The 8,667-nt window shown below is 41.6% G+C and overlaps 1 pseudogene across 1 annotated transcript; it reads right to left on the reverse strand.

The window, feature by feature from the left end:
• Positions 1-6,527: 6,527 nt before the first annotated feature.
• LOC309806393 (general transcription factor IIF subunit 1-like) lies at positions 6,528-8,272 on the reverse strand (annotated as a pseudogene). The gene has a single exon. The product of its transcript is annotated as a general transcription factor IIF subunit 1-like (transcript).
• Between the last annotated feature and the right edge of the window lie 395 nt (positions 8,273-8,667).

Here is an 8,667-nt window from a genome sequence, read left to right on the forward strand (position 1 = left end):
CATCGAATGCATTATTAGTGTTATTTCAAACACCTGTTATCAATTAGATCAAATAAGAATAAGGAAAATAAACGTTTTTATTTTACCTTCACTTATTCCTTTTCTAATGTTCATATTTTCTTTTTTTTAGATCCAAGTTTCTGACCCATATTATTCTCTTTCTCTCTGAAAAACTATTAGGATTTCTTACAAGGCAGGTATGCTGGCAACAGATTTCCTCAATTTTTGGTTCTCTGAGAAAGTCTTTGTTTCTCCTGCATTTTTGAAGGAAATTTCATAAGATACAGAATTCTAGGTTGATGCTTTTTTTCTCTCAGCACTTTAAATATTTCACTGTACTCTCTTCTTTCTTGCATGGTTTCTGGTGAGAAGTCAAATGTACTTCTTATCTTTACTTCTCTATAGATTAACTCTTTTTTTCCTCTGGCTGCTTTCAAGATTTTTTTCTTTCTCTTTGATGTCCTGCAGTTAGAATGTGATATGCCTAGATTGATTGTTGTTGTTATTATTATTTATTGCAATTATAACACCATTTATTGAAGAGGCTGTTTTTTTCCCCATAGTATAGTCTTGCCTCCTTTGTCATAGATTAATTGCTCGTATATCAATAAATGTGGGTTTATTTCTGGGTTCTCTATTCTGTTCCATTGTCTATGTGTCTGTTTTATGCTAGTACTATAGTGTTTTGATTACTGTAGCTTTGTAGTATAGTTTGAAATCAGGGCTCCTGATATCTCCAGCTTTGTTCTTCTTTCTCAAGATTGCTTTGGCTATTTGGGGTCTTCTGTGGTTCTATACAAAATTAAAAATTATTTGTTCCAGTTCTGTGAAAAGTGCCATTGTTTTTTTGATAGAGAATGAATTGAATCTGTAGATTGCCTTGGGTAATATGTTCATTTTAACAATATTAATTCTTCCAATTCATGAGCATGGTATATCTTTCCATCTGTTTGTATCCTTTTCAATTTCTTTCATCAGTGTCTTTGGTTTTCAAAGTATAAGTCTTTTGCCTCTTTGATTTGTTTATTCTTAGTGACAAAGTTGGCTCAGAAGACTTAACTCTGCCTGACGGGTTTACCTCAGCTTCAAAGCTTCCAAACTGGAACCAAACAGGTACATTGCAGCTGAAAAAAATTATCTCTTCTTGATGGACTGATTTCTTTATCCTAATGTAATTAATGTCATTTGTCTCTCATTATAGTTTTGTTTTAAAGTCTATTTTGTCTAATATAAGTACTACTACCTGAATTTTTTTTTCATTTTCATTTGCATGGAAAACTTTTTTTCCATCCTCTCACTTTCATTCTGCTTGTGTCTTTAGCTCTGAAGTGAGTTTGTTGTAGGCAGCATACATATAGATCTTGTTTTTTAGTCTGTTCAGCCAGTCTGTGTCTTTTGATTGGAGCACTTAGTCCATCTACATTAAAGTAGTTATTGATAGGTATATGCTGATTTTCATTTTTAAAATTACTTTCTGCTTAGCCAGCTCTGGTGTCATCACTGTCGAATGAGCTTCCCCAAGTGGCTGCTGCCAGTGTCTCTGTTCCTGGGGGAGTCCCAGTTGCCTCCTGCCTCTCCAGGAGGCTCTCTAAGATCAGCAAGTGAATCTGACTCAGGCCCTTTTCAAACTACTACCTCTGCACTGGGACTGGGAGCATGAGAGATTTTGTGTGTGCCCTTTAAGCGTGGGGTCTCTGTTTCCTATAACCCCCTGGGTCTCCCAAACATAAGCCCCACTGTTTTTCAAAGCCAGATGTTCTGTAGGCTTGTTTTCCTGATGCAGGACCCCTGGGTTGGGGGCCCCAATGTGGGTCTTGGACCCATGGCTCCTTGGAAAGGACCTCTATGATTGTGCTATTCCTCTTGTTTGTGGGTTACTGACCCAGGGGTGTGGGTCCTGACTGTCTGGCACTTCTGCTCATCTCACTGTGGTTCCTTCTTTATGTCTTTAGTTGTAGAAAATCCTTTCTGCTAGTCCTCAGATTGTTCTCATAGATAGTTGCTCTGTAAGTAGTTATAATTTTGGTATGTCTGTGTGACGGGGTGAATTCTCGCTACTTCATCATTTTGGCCACTTCTCATGTGTGGATATTAAAAATGATTCTTGTCCACTTTAGGGGTCTATCATTTCTCTTTGATTCTTAGAATTTCCATCTCTCTGCTTACATTCCCCATTTGTTCTTTCATGTTAGAAAGAACCCTTGGCATATTACACATAGTTATTTTCAATTCCTGGTCTAATTATGCCAACATCACTAACGTATCTCAGTGTGGTTACGATGCTTGCTCCGTCGCTTTAAACTGTGCTTTTGGTTTTTAGTCTGCCTTGTACTTTTTTGTTGAAGTTGATGTACTAGGTAAAAGGAACTATAGTAAACAGGGCTTTAGTGATATGGTGGTAAGGCATGGGGGGAAGGGAAATGTTCTATAGTCCTCTGATTAAGTTCTCAATCTTTTAGTGCGCCTGCATCCCTGTGCCATGAACTCCACATGTGCGTCTTAGTCTACTCCAGTATGGGGCAGAATGGCTAGAGGGAGCTGAGTTGGGCATTTCTCTTTCCCCACATTAGTCAAGCTCTAATAAAATCCCAATAGGTTAGGCTCTGGTAAAATATTTTCTCTTGAGGTAAGGCCTTGTTAAGAACAGAATGTTCTGGCATATTCCAAAATGGTTACTTTCCCCCCTCCCTCTGTTGGAAGCAGGAAGGGAATTTTTTCCCATCTTCACTGGTAGAGCTCCTGGAGGTAAAACTCACAGAAATGTGAATTCACTTCTCTACATTATGATTCTGTGTATTCATCTGTCCGTCTCTCCAATTTTGGGGGCAGCAGTTTCCCTGTGACCTCAGTTGTCTGATGGCTCTAAGAAGAGTTGTTGATTTTCAGTTTGTTCAGCTTTTTACTTGTTTTTAGGATGAAGTGACAGTTTCCAAGCTCCTAAAATACTGGATAGGAAACTGGAAGTCTCTCTATAGCATTTTTTTTTTTTTTTTTTTGCTGTACGCGGGCCTCTCACTGCTGTGGCCTCTCCCGCTGCGGAGCACAGGCTCCGGACGCACAGGCTCGGCGGCCATGGCTCACGGGCCCAGCCGCTCCGCGGCATATGGGATCCTCCCAGACCGGGGCACGAACCCGTATCCCCTGCATCGGCAGGCGGACTCTCAACCACTGCGCCACCAGGGAGGCCCCTAGCATTTTAATATTAATCCACATATTTACCATTTCAGCGCTCTTTATTTCTTCCTGTGGATTTGAGTTGTTGTGTAAGGTCACTTCCTTTTACTTGAAAGACATTAGTATATCTTATAAGGTAGGTCTGCCAGGAATAAATTCTCTCTGTCTTTGTTTATGGAGGAATATCTTTGTTTTGCTTTCATTTTTGTAGGATGATTTTGCTGGATATAGAATTCTTGGTTGACAGATTTTTTCATTCAGCACTTTGTATATGTCATTGCACTGCCTTCTGGCCTCCATTGATTAATATGAGCAATTAGCTGTTAATTGTATGTGTACTCAATTCTACAAGTCATTTTTCTCTTCTGCTTTCAAAATGTTCTCTTTGGATTTGGCTTTCAAGAATGTGACTATGGTGTGTCTACTTCTGGACTTTTTGTATTTATCCTACCTGGAGTTTATTAAACTTATTGGATGTGTAGATGGTTTTTTCATCAAATTTGAGAAGTTATTTTGCCCCCTTTTTTCTTTCTCCTCTCCTTCTGGGACTTCCATTATACCTATTTTGATACATTTGCTATTTTCTTACAGGTCTCTGAAATGCTGTTCATGTTTCTCTAAATCACTAGTCTGTATGTTTTTCAGATAGAATAATTTCTATGGATTTATTTCACATTCAGTGATTCTTTCTTCTGCTATGTTTACTCTGCTGTTGAGCCTCTCTAATGATTTTTTTTAAAATTGAAGTTTGGTTGATTTACAATGCCATGTTAATTTCAGGTGTACAGCAAAGTGATTCAGATATATATGTGTATGTACATATATATATATTTTTTCTTGATTGTTTTCCATTATAGGATATAACAAGGTATTGAATATATCCCTGTTATATACCTGTGCTATACAGTAAATCATGTTGTTTATCTATTTTATAGATGGTAATGTGTATCTGTTAATCCCATACTACTAATTTATCCCTCTCCTGCCTTCCCCTTTGGTAACCGTAAATCTATTTTCTATGTCTATAAGTCCTTTCTGTTTTGTAAATAAGTTCATTTGTACTATTTTTTAGATTCCACACTTAAATGATATCATATAATATTTGTCTTTGTCTGACTTACTTCACTTACTATGATAATTTCTGGGTCCATCCATGTTGCTGCAAATGGCATTATTTCATTCTTTTTTATGGCTGAGTAATAGCCCACTGTATATGTATACCACATCTTTATCCATTCATCTGTTGATGGATACTTAGGTTGCTTTCATGTCTTGGCTATTGTAAACAGTGCTGTTATGAATATTGGGGTGCATGCATCTTTTCAAATTAGAGATTTTGTGTTTCCTGGATATACGCCCAGGAGTGGGATTGCTGGACCATATGGTAACTCTAGTTTTAGTTTTTTTTTAAGGAACTTCCATACTGTTTTACATAGTGGTTGCGCCAGTTTACATTTCCACCAACAACCAATTTACATTTCCACCAATTTACATTTCCAATTGCATAGGATGGTTCCCTTTTCTCCACACCCTCTCCAATATTTATTATTTGCAGACTTTTTGATAATGGCCATTCTGACAGGTGTGAGGTGATAACTCATTGTAGTTTTGATTTGCATTTCTCTATTAATTAGCAATGCTGAGCATTTTTTCATGTACCTGTTGGCCATCTGTATGTCTTCTTTGGAAAAATGTCTGTTTAGGTCTTCTGCCCATTTTTTGATTGGTTTGTTTTTTGTTGTTGTTGAGTTGTATGAGCTGTTTGTATATTTTGGAAATTAATCCCTTGTCAGTCACATGCTTTGCAAATACTTTCTCCCAGTCCATAGGCTGTCTTTTCATTTTGTTTATGGTTTCCTTTGCTGTGCAAAATCTTACAAGTTTGATTATGTTCCATTTATTTTTGCTTTTATTTCTTTTGCTTTGGGAGACTGACCTAAGAAAATATTACTACAATTTATGTCAGAGAATTTTTTGCCTATGTTCTCTTCTAGGATTTTTATGGTGTCATGTCTTATATTTAAGTCTTTAATCCATTTTGAGTTTATTTTTGTGTATGGTGTGAGGGAGTGTTCTAACTTCATCGATTTATATGCGTTTGTCCAACTTTCCCAACACCACTTGCTGAAGAGACTGACTTTTCTCCATTGTATATTCTTGCTTCCTTTGTCAAAGGTTAATTGACCATAGGTGTGTGGGTTTATTTCTGAGCTCTCTGTTCTGTTCCATTGATCTATATGTCTGATTTTGTGCCAATATCACACTGTTTTGATTACTGTAGCTTAGTAGTATTGCCTAAAATCTGGAAGGGTTATGCCTCCAGCTTTGTTCTTTTTCCTCAATATTTCTTTGGCAATTTCCTTTATCAGTGTTTTATAGTTCTCAGCATATAGTTCTTTTATCTCCTTGGTTAGGTTTATTCCTAGGTATTTAAAAAAAATTTTTTTTTATTAGTTTCTGCTTTATAACAAAGTGAATCAGTCATACATATACATCTGTTCCCACATCCCTTCCCTCATGCATCTCCCTCCCTCCCACCCTCCCCATCCCACCCCTCCAGGCGGTCACAAAGCACCGAGCTGATCTCCCTGTGCTCTGCGGCTGCTTCCCACTATCTATCTACCTTACGTTTGGTAAGTGAGCTTTTTTTTTTTTTTTTTTTACCTTGTCTTCTGATATTTCATTGTTAGTGTAAAGAAATACAGCAGATTTCTGGATATTAATCTTGTATCATGCTACCTTGCTGAATTCATTTATCTGTTATAATAGTTTTTGTGTGGAGTCTTTAGGGTTTTCTATATATAGTATCATGTCATCTGCATATAATGACAATTTTACCTCTTCCCCTCCGATTCGCATACATTTTATTTCTTTTTTTGTCTGATCCCCATGGATAGGACTTCCAATACTATGTTGAATAGAAGTGGTGAGAGGATGCATCCTTGTCTTGTTCCAGAATTTAGGAGGAAGGCTTTCAGCTTTTCAGCTTTAGTATTATGTTGGCTATGGGTTTGTCATAAATGGCTTTTATGTTGAAATATATTCCTTCTATACCCACTTTGGCAACGGTTTTTATCATGAATGGATGTTGAATTTCATCAAATGTTGTTTTCTGACTCTGTTGAGATGATCATGTGCTTTTTGTCTTTTCTTTTGCTGATGTGATGTATCATATTGATTGATTTGCATATATTGAACCATCCTGTGACCCTGGAATGAGTCCAACTTGATCATGGTGTATGATCCTTTTTATGTTGTTGGATTCGGTTTGCTAATATTTTGTTAAGGATTTTTGCATCTATATTCATCAAAGATAGTGGCTTGTAATTTTCTTTTTTTTGTAGTTTCTTTGTCTGGTTTTGATATCTGAGTGATGTTGGCTTCATAGAATGACTTTGGGAGTGTTTCCTCCTCTTCAGTGTTTTCAAAGAGTTTGATAAGGATCACTATAAGTTCTTTGTGTGTTTGGTAGAATTCCCCAGTGAAGCCATCCAGTCCTGGACTTTTGTTTACAGGAAGTTTTGTTTGTTTGTTTGTTTTTTCCTAGAAAACAGCATGTTTATTGGGGGTAGCCTCACTCCTTGAGGGAGAAGTGCATCTTGTCATTGATCATCTTCCGTGCTTGGGGTTCAGGCGCTTGAGGATCTGGACCAGCACATTCACCCTCTGCTTGCTGCTCAGCCCCATCTTCTTGGTCTGGAACTTTTTCAGAAGGTCCTTGGTGGTCATGGGCTTCTGTGTCATGTAGCGGCACATGGCATCCTCGGTCACCTGCACATTGCCACTGCTGGGGGTCGACTTCCCAGACTGGGGCTGAGGGATAGACTTCCCCAACAGGCTCTGGGGCCTGGGGTCCAGCCACAGCCTCTTGGCCACTGGTGTGTGGCTGGTCTGCTTCTGCTTCTCCGGCTTGTTGGTGGCCGCCTCCAGGGTGGAGGAGGTGCTGCCCGTCTCCATGGTGGGTGTGCCTGGCTGGCTGTTGACCCGGGAGCCGCCTCCCTATGGCTTCCACTCCTTCTTGGGAGGTGTCTTCTTCTTCGCCATGAAGAGTGCCAAGGAGACCTCGCAGTCGATGTCACTCTCCTCCGAGCTGTCCGACTCCTTGCTGCTGTCTTTCCTCCGCTTCTTCTCCTGTGGTGTGGGTGCCTTCTTCTCCTCCTCCTCCTCGTCCTCCTTGGGTGGCTTCTCCTCCTCACTCTCCTCGCTGCTCTCACTCTGCTCATCCACGCCCTTGGGGCCCTCCTCCTGCTGGGTGACCTTGGGCTTGCCCTCCTGCTCGTCATGGGAGCTGCTGAAGCCGTCGGACATATATCCCACCTCCTGGCCCTCAAAGTCCCTGCCGTCACTGTCCTCAAAGGCCTCGTCATCTGACCCCTTCTTCTTCCTGCCTCCCTTGCTGGGCAGCACCTTCTTCTTGGCCTTGGGAGCTCTGCCGCCTCCTCGCCGCTGGCCTCTCTGTTGTCAGACGACATCTCCATGTCGTCCTCCAGGTCGTGGATGCTCAGGTCACGGGCCTTCTTGCTACCGCACTTCTCCTTCTTCTTGTCCTGGTCCTGGTCCTTGAGCCGCTGCTGCTGCATGATGCCGAAGTGGTTCAGGACTTTGTTTCTCCTCTCCCACTCCTCCTCGGCCGTGAACATGTGGTATTTGGCCAGCAGCGTGAAGTTGTACCAGTTGTGCAGGGGGAAGGCCTCAAAATCCCCATCAGAGCACTGCGTAAAGATGTAGTAGGATGTGTTCTCTGTCAGGCCTCCCTTCTTTATGCCCTTGAACTTCTGGCCTGATTTGCTGTTGACACGGAGCAGCCAGGGCTGGTCCTCGGGCCGGAACTCCTTGAGGACAATGCTGTACTTTTTCCTCTGCGCCTCCTCCTGGAGCTTGCAGTTGACCTTGCTGCTGGCACCCGACTGGGACATCTCTGACTCTTGGTAAATCTTGTTGCTCAGGTCACATTCCAGCCGGGCCTGATTCCAAGTAGTGAGGTTGACTTTATCGGCTGCATTGAAAGCCATGATATTATACTTTTTGGTGGTAATTTTGGGAACTCGGACGGCATACTCTCAGTGACATTCAGGCTGCTGGGGCCGAGGGCCACCATGGGCGATGGGTGATGGTAGGGGCCGGTCTGAACATAGTCCTTTTTGCCTCCCCGAGGGTCCGCATCCCTCGGTCCAGTGGAAGCTGCCCTAGAGGTGTCGGGCCTCTGGCTCTGACCAAGGACCCCAAGCCCGGGGTACAGTGGATCCTGGGAAAAGCTATACGGAGGCAGCGCTGGGTCAGCGGTCAGCCTCTGAGGCCTCTTGTGCCACACCTGTGCCTGCGTGGCTGCCTATACTGGAAGGGAAACTCTCCAGCAGGCCACGTCACTGCAGCCGACTCTGAGTTAAAGGCAGCTCTTTCTGCAGCTGGCGTGCTGGCTGACTGCAATATATAGCACCAATAACCCCATCATGCTGCCTACAGGGAGTTTTTAAATTACAGATTCTATTTCAC

This window comes from Mesoplodon mirus (genome assembly GCF_964341445.2).
Source record: "Mesoplodon mirus genome assembly, chromosome: 6".
In the NCBI taxonomy this organism is placed as follows: domain Eukaryota; kingdom Metazoa; phylum Chordata; class Mammalia; order Artiodactyla; family Ziphiidae; genus Mesoplodon; species Mesoplodon mirus.